General features: G+C 52.9%; 1 protein-coding gene across 24 annotated transcripts in view; it reads right to left on the reverse strand.

Annotated features, from left to right (window-relative positions):
• Nucleotides 1–15,775, reverse strand: part of LOC146049607 (immunoglobulin superfamily member 11-like) — a 571,199-nt gene that overhangs the window by 458,933 nt on the left and 96,491 nt on the right. The gene's annotated exons all lie outside the window — the stretch shown is intronic.

The raw sequence follows: 15,775 nt of genomic DNA on the forward strand, positions 1-15,775 counted from the left end.
TTACATTTTTTGAAAAAAGGTACGAGAGATAGATACATTTACATTGAATCATCAGCACCATTTCCCAGCATTGGTGATAAAACACAATGATCCCTATGGCTACATACATGTCTTGTGGCCACTTATAATTTCCCTGAAACCAGTTTTCAAAAGTAGGCAAGTATGAGTTAGAGCTGGGAAGGGCATGTCCGTCTCGCACCTAGCTTAATGTTTGGTGTGTACTATCAACGTCTATACTGGCAACTGTATAAGCTGTGGGTTGGTGTAATGGTTACATTACTGCCTCACAGCACTGAGGTCATGGGTTCTATCCCCACCATGTGTTATATATACGGGGCAGTATGGATGGTGTAATGGTTAGCATTACTGCCTCACAGCACTGAGGTCATGGGTTCTATCCCCACCATGTGTTATATATATGGGGCAGTACGGACGGTGTAATGGTTAGCATTACTGCCTCAGCGCTGAGGTCATGGGTTCTATTCCCCACCATGTGTTATATATACGGGGCAGTACGGATGGTGTAATGGTTACATTACTGCCTCAGCGCTGAGGTCATGGGTTCTATTCCCCACCATGTGTTATATATACAGGGCAGTACGGACGGTGTAATGGTTACATTACTGCCTCACAGCGCTGAGGTCATGGGTTCTATCCCCACCATGTGTTATATATACGGGACAGTACGGATGGTGTAATGGTTAGTATTACCGCCTCACAGTGCTGAGGTCATGGGTTCTATCCCCACCATGTGTTATATATACACGGGGCAGTACGGACGGTGTAATGGTTAGCATTACTACCTCACAGCACTGAGGTCATGGGTTCTATCCCCACCATGTGTTATATATACGGGGCAGTATGAACGGTGTAATGGTTACATTACTGCCTCAGAGCACTGAGGTCATGGAATCTATTATATACGGGGCAGTACGGATGGTGTAATGGTTAGCATTACTGCCTCACAGCACTGAGGTCATGGGTTCTATCCCCACCATGTGTTATATATAGAGGGCAGTACGGACGGTGTAATGGTTAGTATTACTGCCTCACAGCGCTGAGGTCATGGGTTCTATCCCCACCATGTGTTATATATACGGGACAGTACGGATGGTGTAATGGTTAGCATTACTACCTCACAGCACTGAGGTCATGGGTTCTATTCCCACCATGTGTTATATATACGGGACAGTACGGATGGTGTAATGGTTAGCATTACTACCTCACAGCACTGAGGTCATGGGTTCTATTCCCACCATGTGTTATATATACACGGGGCAGTATGGATGGTGTAATGGTTAGTATTACCGCCTCACAGTGCTGAGGTCATGGGTTCTATCCCCACCATGTGTTATATATAGGGGGCAGTACGGATGGTATAATGGTTAGCATTACTGCCTCACAGCACTGAGGACATGGGTTCTATCCCCACCATGTGTTATATATACAGGGCAGTACGGACGGTGTAATGGTTACATTAATGCCTCACAGCGCTGAGGTCATGGGTTCTATCCCCACCATGTGTTATATATACGGGGAAGTACGGACGGTGTAATGGTTAGCATTACTGCCTCACAGCACTGAGGTCACGGGTTCTATCCCCACCATGTGTTATATATATGGGGCAGTACGGATGGTGTAATGGTTACATTACTGCCTCACAGCGCTGAGGTCATGGGTTCTATCCCCACCATGTGTTATATATACGGGGCAGCACAGACGGTGTAATGGTTACATTACTGCTTCACAGCACTGAGGTCATGGGTTCTATCCCCACCATGTGTTATATATACAGGGCAGTACGGATGGTGTAATGGTTACATTACTGCCTCACAGCACTGAGGTCATGGGTTCCATCCCCACCATGTGTTATATATACGGGGCAGTACGGACGGTGTAATGGTTAGCATTACTGCCTCACAGCACTGAGGTCATGGGTTCTATCCCCACCATGTGTTATATATACAGGGCAGTATGGACGGTGTAATGGTTACATTACTGCCTCACAGCGCTGAGGTCATGGGTTCTACCCCACCATGTGTTATATATAGGGGGCAGTACGGATGGTATAATGGTTAGCATTACTGCCTCACAGCACTGAGGTCATGGGTTCTATCCCCACCATGTGTTATATATACGGGGCAGTACGGATGGTGCAATGGTTATAGCATTACTGCCTCACAGCGATGAGGTCATGGGTTCTATCCCCACCATGGCCCTAACTGTGTGGAGTTTGTATGTTCTCCCCATATTTGCGTGGGTTTCCTCCAGGTACTTCGGTTTCTTCCCACACTCCAAAAATATACTGGTAGGTTAATTGGTTTCCAATAAAATTAACCCTAGAATGTCTGTGTGTGCGTGTACATGTGGTAGGGAATATAGAGTGTAAGCTCCACTGGGGCAGGGACTGAGGTGAATGTTTAAATATTCTCTGTACAGCGCTGCGGAATATGTGTGCGCTATATAAGAAACTGGTAATAAATAAATTAATGAATAGGTAAAAAATTGAATGCCATGATAAAAAATAAAAGTAAAAGAATGCTGTACCAGGTATGACCAGCAGGTGGCGGCTCCAGTACAACATACTGTATGCCGAGCACAACACACACGACAGAGGTGCCCTCATCTACCAGGTGTAAGTGATGCAGCCTCCCCCGAACAACAGTCACCTCTATCCAGGATAAAATGACAGGGGGGGCACCATGATAAAAGAGGGTTTAGGTGGGGGGGGGGGGGGGGGCGGTTTTAGTGGTGCCAGTGTACATGCTAAGAGAGCGGCACAGAGAAGGTGGGAATGGGATTAAAAATAGGCCCTGGCATTTAAAGTACACAGGCCCACCATGGCGACAAAGGTGAAGGATGTAGTTGTGCGCGCGCCGAAGGCGCGCTCCGGAAAAGATGGTGTGGCCACTCAACAGGGGGCGTGTCCTTGAGTGTAGTGTACAACACCATATACAACTTCTACACATTATGCAACCAAAATACTAGATCCCATTAGACTTGCCCCTTACACATGATGCCAAATGGAATGAGCCAAAATTCACGTAATGCCACACGGATTGAGCCAAAATTCACATAATGCCACATGGATTGTGTCAAAATTCACATAATGCCACATGGTTTGAGCCAAAATTCACATAATGCCACACGGATTGAGACAAAATTCACATAATGCCACACGGATTGAGCCAAAATTCACATAATGCCACACGGATTGAGCCAAAATTCACATAATGCCACACGGATTGAGTCAGAATTCACATAATGCCACACAGATTAAGCCAAAATTCAGAATACGCCTCATAAACAGGGACATTGTCCACCAAAGGCGCGCATTAAACATTTACACCATAATGTCCATTACACGTTAAATTACATGCCATTATGTCCATTACATATTATGCCAAACACCATAATGCCTATAAAAAATGATGCTACATAAAAGCTGCTTATCTACATGCTCATTGCCAAGGGTTCCATGCTCATTGCCAGGGGTTCCATACTCGTTGCCATGTGGGATTACATGCTCATTGCCAAGGGGGAATACATGCTCGCTGTAAATGGGGGACAGCCGCCGCCAGGCAGAAGTGATAGCCACTGACAGTGGCAGAGCCTGGCTGTATTCAGAGCACTGAAGGTCCTGGCTATTTGAAATAATACCCCTTTCACACCAGAAAATGCATTCCCTGGTTGGCCCCTTTTACACCAGCCTAGTCCCTGCATTTTCTGGTGTGAGGAGGAGAGAAAACCACCCCTCCCCCCCTTTAACCAGTTATCTCATTTAACCGGCAATGGGGCAGATGTATCATAGCAGCGCTTATCGCGCCGCTATGATACTTCCTGCTTCGCCTCAATAGCGAGGCGAAGCGGGGGAGCGTTAACTCCCCCCTTCGGCGATGTCCCTTTCTGGAGATAGCGCATCAGTTAATACTGATGCGCTATCTCCTGTCCCCTGGCCGGCCGCACTGGGCATGCGTGGGATCTCGCTGTTCACGCGAGATCCCCAGCGCGGCCCAGACCTAACAGCAGGGACAGCGCTGTCCCTGCTGTTTAGATAGGGCTTCGCCAGCCTGATGCTGGCGAAGCCAAACCCGGCTTCGTGCGGAACGGTCAGCGATGCTGACCGTTCATACATTCGGCCTGCTATCATTTTGATAGCAGCGCCGATATGGACAGGGGCGCATAGCGCCCCTGTCCATTACCGCATCCCGGCCGCTTCATACATGGGGGAGAAGCGGTATCAGTGCACATAACGTGCGCTAATACCCCATCTCCCCCATAACGACCGTTCATACATCTGCCCCTATATGAGATAACTGGTTACATGAGACAAGTATCATATTGACCCACTTACATGAGACAAGTATCATATTGAAGAACTTTTGAGTGGGCTTTGAATGATTTTGGTCCAGTAAAACTGGATCGTTTGGTTCCAGAGTAATCTGCCCTCAAAGAACATGAACAGCAATGAAATTACATTTCAAAAATAAAAAAATTGGTTTACCCGCAATATCTTTAGAACAGATTGACATATATGGACCAGCCTGGTATCACATTGAAGGCCCAGCGATTTGGAATGGAATGAGATCAACCACAAGCTTCTGTGATGCCAGGGGGGGGGGGAGGAACTGGTAGCCGTCAGAACCGGGTGGGGGTCTGAATTGACGGGTCCCATATTATCCTATGGGGAAAAAACGTTACAGCTTTGCCAGGTGATATCTCCGATTCCCGGGGGACTAGAGACACGGGGCTGGGCTTGTTGGAAAGCCCTGGTTCTCAGCTACAAAATTAAATGACAGGGGGGACACGTGCCCGGGTGCCCCGCCCCTGAATCCGCCACTGCCTCTATCCCAGTGGTCTACAGTATGTATATGAGTGGTTACTATGTACAGCCTGAGCCCCCGACCTTCCATACTCTCACAGGACAGCTCCACATACAGGCACCTGTGACAGACAGAACTAGGGGACCATATGTCTGATTGCAGATAATCCATTTATTACAGATCGCACGCGATCTATCGGTGGGATGTTTATTCCTTAAGGAATTCCAAAAGGAGCTCGTCCCTGCGATGCAAATCTAACCCCCGCACATAGATCAGGGATAATGGGAATAATCAGGAATGGGTTTGGTCACACAATAGTAACATCATTACAATCATATACACATTACACCGCATGTAGTGCCCTTGATTCATATTAAATCGCTAAGTAGTGCCCCTTATACACATAATGTCCGCAGTTGTGATGCTTTTACACATCTGTCTCTGTAACTGTCTCCAGCAGCTCACTGTCCATGTCCCTCAGCAGCTCCATGCCCTGTGTCCCTCCAGCAGCTCACTGTCCATGTCCCTCAGCAGCTCCATGCCCTGTGTCCCCTCCAGCAGCTCACTGTCCATGTCCCTCAGCAGCTCCATGGCCTGCGTCCCTGCAGCAGCTCACTGTCCATGTCCCTCAGCAGCTCCATGCCCTGTGTCCCCTCCAGCAGCTCACTGTCCATGTCCCTCAGCAGCTCCATGCCCTGTGTCCCCTCCAGCAGCTCACTGTCCATGTCCCTCAGCAGCTCCATGCCCCCTCCAGCAGCTCACTGTCCATGTCCCTCAGCAGCTCCATGGCCTGCGTCCCTGCAGCAGCTCACTGTCCATGTCCCTCAGCAGCTCCATGCCCTGTGTCCCCTCCAGCAGCTCACTGTCCATGTCCCTCAGCAGCTCCATGCCCTGTGTCCCCTCCAGCAGCTCACTGTCCATGTCCCTCAGCAGCTCCATGCCCCCTCCAGCAGCTCACTGTCCATGTCCCTCAGCAGCTCCATGCCCTGTGTCCCACCAGCAGCTCACTGTCCATGTCCCTCAGCAGCTCCATGCCCTGTGTCCCCTCCAGCAGCTCACTGTCCATGTCCCTCAGCAGCTCCATGCCCTGTGTCCCTCCAGCAGCTCACTGTCCATGTCCCTCAGCAGCTCCATGCCCTGTGTCCCCTCCAGCAGCTCACTGTCCATGTCCCTCAGCAGCTCCATGGCCTGCGTCCCTGCAGCAGCTCACTGTCCATGTCCCTCAGCAGCTCCATGCCCTGTGTCCCCTCCAGCAGCTCACTGTCCATGTCCCTCAGCAGCTCCATGCCCTATGTCCCCTCCAGCAGCTCACTGTCCATGTCCCTCAGCAGCTCCATGCCCCCTCCAGCAGCTCACTGTCCATGTCCCTCAGCAGCTCCATGGCCTGCGTCCCTGCAGCAGCTCACTGTCCATGTCCCTCAGCAGCTCCATGCCCTGTGTCCCCTCCAGCAGCTCACTGTCCATGTCCCTCAGCAGCTCCATGCCCTGTGTCCCCTCCAGCAGCTCACTGTCCATGTCCCTCAGCAGCTCCATGCCCCCTCCAGCAGCTCACTGTCCATGTCCCTCAGCAGCTCCATGCCCTGTGTCCCACCAGCAGCTCACTGTCCATGTCCCTCAGCAGCTCCATGCCCTGTGTCCCCTCCAGCAGCTCACTGTCCATGTCCCTCAGCAGCTCCATGCCCTGTGTCCCCTCCAGAAGCTCACTATCCATGTCCCTCAGCAGCTCCATGCCCTGTGTCCCCTCCAGCAGCTCACTGTCCATGTCCCTCAGCAGCTCCATGCCCTGTGTCCCCTCCAGCAGCTCACTGTCCATGTCCCTCAGCAGCTCCATGCCCCCTCCAGCAGCTCACTGTCCATGTCCCTCAGCAGCTCCATGCCCTGTGTCCCCTCCAGCACCTCACTGTCCATGTCCCTCAGCAGCTCCATGCCCTGTGTCCCCTCCAGCAGCTCACTGTCCATGTCCCTCAGCAGCTCCATGCCCCCTCCAGCAGCTCACTGTCCATGTCCTGTGTCCCTCCAGCAGCTCACTGTCCATGTCCCTCAGCAGCTCCATGCCCTGTGTCCCCTCCAGCACCTCACTGTCCATGTCCCTCAGCAGCTCCATGCCCTGTGTCCCCTCCAGCAGCTCACTGTCCATGTCCCTCAGCAGCTCCATGCCCTGTGTCCCCTCCAGCACCTCACTGTCCATGTCCCTCAGCAGCTCCATGCCCTGTGTCCCCTCCAGCAGCTCACTGTCCATGTCCCTCAGCAGCTCCATGCCCTGTGTCCCCTCCAGCAGCTCACTGTCCATGTCCCTCAGCAGCTCCATGCCCTGTGTCCCTCCAGCAGCTCACTGTCCATGTCCCTCAGCAGCACCATGCCCTGTGTCCCCTCCAGCAGCTCACTGCCCATGTCTCTCAGCAGCTCCATGCCCTGTGTCCCCTCCAGCAGCTCACTGCCCATGTCCCTCAGCAGCTCCATGCCCTGTGTCCCTCCAGCAGCTCACTGTCCATGTCCCTCAGCAGCTCCATGCCCTGTGTCCCTCCAGCACCTCAATGTCCATGTCCCTCAGCAGCTCCATGCCCTGTGTCCCTCCAGCACCTCAATGTCCATGTCCATCAGCAGCTCCGTGCCCTGTGTCCCTCCAGCAGCTCACTGTCCGTGTCCCTCAGCAGCTCCATACCCTGTGTCCCTCCAGCAGCTCCATACCCTGTGTCCCTCCAGCAGCTCACTGTCCATGTCCCTCAGCAGCTCCATGCCCTGTGTCCCCTCCAGCAGCTCACTGTCCATGTCCCTCAGCAGCACCATGCCCTGTGTCCCCTCCAGCAGCTCACTGCCCATGTCCCTCAGCAGCTCCATGCCCTGTGTCCCTCCAGCAGCTCACTGTCCATGTCCCTCAGCAGCTCCATACCCTGTGTCCCTCCAGCAGCTCACTGTCCATGTCCCTCAGCAGCTCCATGCCCCCTCCAGCAGCTCACTGTCCATGTCCCTCAGCAGCTCCATGCCCTGTGTCCCCTCAAGCTCACTGTCCTTGTCCCTCAGCAGCTCCATACCCTGTGTCCCTCCAGCAGCTCACTGTCCATGTCCCTCAGCAGCTCCATGCCCCCTCCAGCAGCTCACTGTCCGTGTCCCTCAGCAGCTCCATACCCTGTGTCCCTCCAGCAGCTCACTGTCCATGTCCCTCAGCAGCTCCATGCCCTGTGTCCCCTCCAGCAGCTCACTGTCCATGTCCCTCAGCAGCTCCATGCCCTGTGTCCCCTCCAGAAGCTCACTATCCATGTCCCTCAGCAGCTCCATGCCCTGTGTCCCCTCCAGCAGCTCACTGTCCATGTCCCTCAGCAGCTCCATGCCCCCTCCAGCAGCTCACTGTCCATGTCCCTCAGCAGCCCCATGCCCTGTGTCCCACCAGCAGCTCACTGTCCATGTCCCTCAGCAGCTCCATGCCCTGTGTCCCCTCCAGCAGCTCACTGTCCATGTCCCTCAGCAGCTCCATGCCCTGTGTCCCCTCCAGAAGCTCACTATCCATGTCCCTCAGCAGCTCCATGCCCTGTGTCCCCTCCAGCAGCTCACTGTCCATGTCCCTCAGCAGCTCCATGCCCTGTGTCCCACCAGCAGCTCACTGTCCATGTCCCTCAGCAGCTCCATGCCCTGTGTCCCCTCCAGCAGCTCACTGTCCATGTCCCTCAGCAGCTCCATGGCCTGCGTCCCTGCAGCAGCTCACTGTCCATGTCCCTCAGCAGCTCCATGCCCTGTGTCCCCTCCAGCAGCTCACTGTCCATGTCCCTCAGCAGCTCCATGGCCTGCGTCCCTGCAGCAGCTCACTATCCATGTCCCTCAGCAGCTCCATGCCCTGTGTCCCCTCCAGCAGCTCACTGTCCATGTCCCTCAGCAGCTCCATGGCCTGCGTCCCTGCAGCAGCTCACTGTCCATGTCCCTCAGCAGCTCCATGCCCTGTGTCCCCTCCAGCAGCTCACTGTCCATGTCCCTCAGCAGCTCCATGCCCTGTGTCCCTCCAGCAGCTCACTGTCCATGTCCCTCAGCAGCTCCATGGCCTGCGTCCCTCCAGCAGCTCACTGTCCATGTCCCTCAGCAGCTCCATGCCCCCTCCAGCAGCTCACTGTCCATGTCCCTCAGCAGCTCCATGCCCTGTGTCCCCTCCAGCAGCTCACTGTCCATGTCCCTCAGCAGCTCCATGCCCTGTGTCCCCTCCAGCAGCTCACTGTCCATGTCCCTCAGCAGCTCCATGGCCTGCGTCCCTCCAGCAGCTCACTGTCCATGTCCCTCAGCAGCTCCATGCCCCCTCCAGCAGCTCACTGTCCATGTCCCTCAGCAGCTCCATGCCCTGTGTCCCACCCGCAGCTCACTGTCCATGTCCCTCAGCGGCTCCATGCCCTGTGTCCCCTCCAGCAGCTCACTGTCCATGTCCCTCAGCGACTCCATGCCCTGTGTCCCCTCCAGCAGCTCACTGTCCATGTCCCTCAGCGGCTCCCTGCCCTGTGTCCCCTCCAGCAGCTCACTGCCCTATGTCCCTCAGCAGCTCCATGCCCTGTGTCCCCTCCAGCAGCTCACTGTCCATGTCCTTCAGCAGCTCCATGCCCCCTCCAGCAGCTCACTGTCCATGTCCCTCAGCAGCTCCATGCCCTGTGTCCCCTCCAGCAGCTCACTGTCCATGTCCCTCAGCAGCTCCATGCCCTGTGTCCCTCCAGCAGCTCACTGTCCATGTCCCTCAGCAGCTCCATGGCCTGTGTCCCCTCCAGCAGCTCACTGTCCATGTCCCTCAGCAGCTCCATGCCATGTGTCCCTCCAGCAGCTCACTGTCCATGTCCCTCAGCAGCTCCATGCCCTGTGTCCCCTCCAGCAGCTCACTGTCCATGTCCCTCAGCGGCTCCCTGCCCTGTGTCCCTCCAGCAGCTCACTGTCCATGTCCCTCAGCAGCTCCATGCCATGTGTCCCTCCAGCAGCTCACTGTCCATGTCCCTCAGCAGCTCCATGCCCTGTGTCCCCTCCAGCACCTCACTGTCCATGTCCCTCAGCAGCTCCATGCCCTGTGTCCCTCCAGCAGCTCACTATCCATGTCCCTCAGCAGCTCCATGCCCTGTGTCCCCTCCAGCAGCTCACTGTCCATGTCCCTCAGCAGCTCCATGGCCTGCGTCCCTGCAGCAGCTCACTGTCCATGTCCCTCAGCAGCTCCATGCCCTGTGTCCCCTCCAGCAGCTCACTGTCCATGTCCCTCAGCAGCTCCATGCCCTGTGTCCCTCCAGCAGCTCACTGTCCATGTCCCTCAGCAGCTCCATGGCCTGCGTCCCTCCAGCAGCTCACTGTCCATGTCCCTCAGCAGCTCCATGCCCCCTCCAGCAGCTCACTGTCCATGTCCCTCAGCAGCTCCATGCCCTGTGTCCCCTCCAGCAGCTCACTGTCCATGTCCCTCAGCAGCTCCATGCCCTGTGTCCCCTCCAGCAGCTCACTGTCCATGTCCCTCAGCAGCTCCATGGCCTGCGTCCCTCCAGCAGCTCACTGTCCATGTCCCTCAGCAGCTCCATGCCCCCTCCAGCAGCTCACTGTCCATGTCCCTCAGCAGCTCCATGCCCTGTGTCCCACCAGCAGCTCACTGTCCATGTCCCTCAGCGGCTCCATGCCCTGTGTCCCCTCCAGCAGCTCACTGTCCATGTCCCTCAGCGGCTCCATGCCCTGTGTCCCCTCCAGCAGCTCACTGTCCATGTCCCTCAGCGGCTCCCTGCCCTGTGTCCCCTCCAGCAGCTCACTGCCCTATGTCCCTCAGCAGCTCCATGCCCTGTGTCCCCTCCAGCAGCTCACTGTCCATGTCCCTCAGCAGCTCCATGCCCCCTCCAGCAGCTCACTGTCCATGTCCCTCAGCAGCTCCATGCCCTGTGTCCCCTCCAGCAGCTCACTGTCCATGTCCCTCAGCAGCTCCATGCCCTGTGTCCCTCCAGCAGCTCACTGTCCATGTCCCTCAGCAGCTCCATGGCCTGTGTCCCCTCCAGCAGCTCACTGTCCATGTCCCTCAGCAGCTCCATGCCATGTGTCCCTCCAGCAGCTCACTGTCCATGTCCCTCAGCAGCTCCATGCCCTGTGTCCCCTCCAGCAGCTCACTGTCCATGTCCCTCAGCGGCTCCCTGCCCTGTGTCCCCTCCAGCAGCTCACTGTCCATGACCCTCAGCAGCTCCATGCCCCCTCCAGCAGCTCACTGTCCATGTCCCTCAGCAGCCCCATGCCCTGTGTCCCCACCAGCAGCTCACTGTCCATGTCCCTCAGCAGCTCCATGCCCTGTGTCCCCTCCAGCAGCTCACTGTCCATGTCCCTCAGCAGCTTCATACCCTGTGTCCCTCCAGCAGCTCACTGTCCATGTCCCTCAGCAGCTCCATACCCTGTGTCCCTCCAGCAGCTCACTGTCCGTGTCCCTCAGCAGCTCCATGCCCTGTGTCCCCTCCAGCAGCTCACTGTCCGTGTCCCTCAGCAGCCCCATGCCCTGTGTCCCCTCCAGCAGCTTCCCCTCCTCTGAGTCCCTCCAGCAGCTTCCCCTCCTCTGAGTCCCTCCAGCCCCCTCTCACCCTGTCTTCAGCAAGCACAGAGCCTGCTCCTCTTAGTGGCTCTTCTTCATTTCAGCGGCGGTGACAGCATGACATCACATACGCCGTGCCAGAAGGAGAAGCCGCTGATACAGGCTTTTCTGTGGGAATTACTGTTCAGGGCTGTGATAGAGGTAGAACTCCCTTTCACTACCATTAGAGGTGAGTTCCCTCTCACTTTAACCCCTGATCCCCTTATTATATACTATGGATATCCAGCAAATATTGGGGCAGATGTATTAAGCTTGATGAAGAGATAAAGTGGAAGGAGATAAATCACCAGCTAATCAACTGTGTTTGGATAAGGGCAACTGGGAGTTGATTGGCTGGTGTGTTATCTCCTTCCATTTTATCACTTCCCTAGGCTTAATACATCTGCCCCATTGTCTGGTAAATATGCCCCAATTTGGTCACCATTGCAGCTACATTCCCACCAAGTGCATGGATTCAGGGACAGACATACAGTGTATGGGGAGCAGCAGCAGTCACAACGGCGAACTTACAGTAGCTTTGTAGAATAGTGGAAAACTGATCATTTATTTAGCAGATAATATAGCTGAGATGCTGGTGGTGGATGGGTAGCGGGAGATCTGCCCACTCTTCCCTGGGTGTGGGGAACTTCCTGACAAATCAGAAGTCTCCCGACACTTGCTGGAGTATCAGCTGAGAGCACCGAAGTGAAAATGACTTATGATTGTTCCACTTATTAGTACCTATAATAATCCTTTCCTAAACGCTGATATGTCGTTATTGCAACCTCATATCGTTAATCGGTTTCTTCTCAAGCTTTATATTTTAAAGCACAGGTTCTCAAACTTGGTCCTCAGGACCATACACAGTGCATGCACACAAGTGAAATAATTAGCCCCAGCTGTGGCTCTTTTAAAATGGGTCAATGAGTAATGACTGCACCTGTGCACCTGCCCGGTGACCCTTATTTTAAAGCATTGTTGAGGAAATATTCCCTGACACCTTGCTTTCTGCAGAACAGAAGCCACAATGCACCTTGCCTTCATGCTTTGCAGGTAAATTACATATTTGGGGGCTCGGCCTTATTTACTATTCCCATAGAAACCCACTATTAACCTTTGTAATGTCCCATGCCTGTCACTTAGGGGGTTATTCTAGTCCATTCTTTCTGACAAATTCCTTCTTAGATGGACAAAACCATGTGCACTGTGGGTGGGGCAGATGTAACTTGTGCATAGAGAATTAGATTTGGGTGGGGTTTTTCTTCAAAGTGAGATCTATATTGAAGTGTAAAATCATGCAGTCAGTATTTACCCTGCACAGAAACAAAATAACTCACCCAAATCTAATTCTCTCTGCACATGTTACATCTGCCCCCCTGCAGTGCACATGGTTTTGTCCATCTAAGAAGGATTTTGTTAGAAAGAATGAACTAGAATAAACCCCTTAAAGCAGACGGCACACAGACCATAAGACAAGAAGTATTTACTGAAACAAGCATAATGTGGCCTCAATGCTCTGATGGTCCGGGAAGCAGCCTCCCAGCTGGGTTTCCTGGGGGTAGAATTGTGCTTAGGAAGGGGAAAAGTCTACATAGAGGCTGAGAAGTCTGATGGGGGAAAATGTGAGTGTGGTTTCCCCTGAGCCGTGGTGCTGACAGCCCACTGCAGCGCTCATTTTCCGTCTTGCTTCACACGGACGGGGAGAGATGGTGACAGGAGATAAGGGCTTGTGTTAGTAGTGTGTATATAACACAACGGTCAGCGATGAAGGAAACGAAGGGTCCTCTGACTAAATATAAATCATTTATCATGAAATCCCACAAAAGAAATTAAACCCACACCAAGTGTTTATATACACTGACACTCCACTTCTCTTGTATGCTGGATCCTTCTTGTACTGTTATAAGAGGGGAAACGGTCATCTGTCAGACCAGACTTAGGTCGACCCCAGAAGGTCGACTGTCCCCAAGGTCGACAGGGTTAAAGGTCGACATGGTTTTTCACTGTTTTTTTGAGCCGACATATGCTGACAGGCGGTATTTCATGCCCTACCATCCACTAGGGCGTGGTGGGAGAATAAAATAGTGTGCCGAGCGCAGCGAGGCACCGTGCCCGAAGCATCGCGAGTGAAGCGAGCGATGCGAGGGGCTGCTGTTCAACTCCAACTGTGTCCATGTCGACTGTGTCGACATTCGGGTAAAAAAACCAGTGAAAAACTCATGTCGACCTAATGACTGTCGACCTAAAACCATGTCGACCTTGGTCCATGTCTACCTTAAGTCATGTCGACCTTGGGGACAGTCGACCTAATGACTGTAGACCTAAGTCTGTTCTGACAGATGTACCGCTTCCCTGTGTGATACTTGTTAACAGATATGTGCAGTGCACTACTGCACATGTTCCAGACATCCTGTTCTCAGGGAGGCTCAATGCCCTATTCCAAGGTGGCCACTGACATCTTTACTGAGCATGTGTGGGAACCATCTTGTGACTGTGTAGTCACAATATATGGAAGGAGACAGAATGTTCTTCTTAGTTCCTATGGAAGACCTGGTTAATACCTGCTATAATAGCGGCACCAGCATCTTCGCACTGCAACCATTTTGGAGTCACCAGCTACTGAGCTGTATGAAACCTCCACTCAGCTCAAACTTTGCTCCATTACAAGTGTACATGTAACAGTGAGTACGTCGGTACCTGCTACCTATCAAAAAAAAAAAAAACAGTTAGCACCAGAATTAAGCCCCCAAAAAGTACTGTTTTGTACTATCACTTCTGTAATGTTCCCCATCCATCCACTTACACAAGGAAGCCGCAGTTACCAGAACGAAGTACTTTCACGTCTATCAGGGGATCACTCTCACGGAACAGATACTATAACGGAGGCGATCAGGTGTTGCGCACATGTTGATATTGCAGATCAGTTACACGAATCTCAATTAACAGAAGCAGATAAAACAGGACTGCATCCAAGTGAACTCTTAATTAATTGCTGGATAACTCAGATAATATTTCCGTACATTGCTGTGATTGCAAGCTCATTTGGCCCAAGACATACTTTAGTTACAGTAATGTTACAATTCATTTTATGTTTGAAACGTCTGCAGCAATTATAAGACGTTCTCCAGTGAGCCCTGAGGAATCAGAAAGCTTATTGTGCCCAGAGAAAGGAGCTATGTGGGCACATTGTGGTCTATCTGACAAAGTGTACACATATCTGCCAGTTCCATCATCTTGTGTCTCCACTTACATGCATTAGTGGAGGCCTGGCCAACCTGTGGCCCTCCAGCTGTCATGTTGGAACAGAAGCACAAAGTTGGAAGCTTAGCGTTGTTCAAAATGTCTTGTTATGCTGAAGCATTAAGATTGCCCTTCACTGGAAGCTCAAACCCCGAAAGACAAGCCCCATACTATTATCCATCCTCCACCAAATGCACAGTTGGCATACTGCAGTCAGGCAGGTAACATTCGCTCAGCATCCACCAAACCCAGACTGGACAATCTGACTGGCAGAGAAGCGTGACTGGTCACTCCACAGAGTGACCACAGAACATGTGCCCACTGCTCCCAAGTCCAGTGTCGGCACTTTAAATCATCCGACGCGTGGCATTGGACTTGGTGATGTGAGGCTGCCAGCAGCTGCTCCCCCATGGATACCCATTCCATTAATCTCCCAGCGCAGTGTTTGTGCTTACATTAATGCCAGTGCAACTGTTCAGTTATGGAATCAGCGCAGCGTTGGTGACTTCTCTGCACCATGGGCCTTAGCAGTTATGTAGTCTTCTGCTTTGTGGCGGACTTGCTGATGTTCATAATCGCTGCCACTTTGTAATAATATAAAACTTACAGGTGACCGTGGAATATCCAGAAGGGATGAAATGTCACAAACTGTCTAATTGCGAAAGTTGGCATCCTATCACAGTACCAGGCAGAGGTGGCATTCTACCATAGTACCACGCAAAGGTGGCATCCTATCACAGTACCAGGCAGAGGTGGCATTCTACCATACTACCATGCAAAGGTGGCATCCTATCACAGTTCCAGGCAAAGGTGGCATCCCAGTACCACACAAAAGGTGGCATCCTATTACAGTACCAGGCAAAGGTGGCATTCTACCATAGTACCACGCAAAGGTGGCATCCTATTACAGTACCAGGCAGAGGTGGCATTCTACCATAGTACCACGCAAAGGTGGCATCCTATTACAGTACCAGGCAGAGGTGGCATTCTACCATAGTACCACGCAAAGGTGGCATCCTACCATAGTACCACGCAAAGGTGGCATCCTATCACAGTTCCAGGCAAAGGTGGCATCCCAGTACCACACAAAAGGTGGCATCCTATCACAGTACCAGTCAAAGGTGGCATTCTACCATAGTACCACGCAAAGGTGGCATCCTATCACAGTTCCAGG

This window comes from Crinia signifera, chromosome 12 (assembly GCF_055691185.1).
Source record: "Crinia signifera chromosome 12, ASM5569118v1, whole genome shotgun sequence".
NCBI classification, from domain to species: domain Eukaryota; kingdom Metazoa; phylum Chordata; class Amphibia; order Anura; family Myobatrachidae; genus Crinia; species Crinia signifera.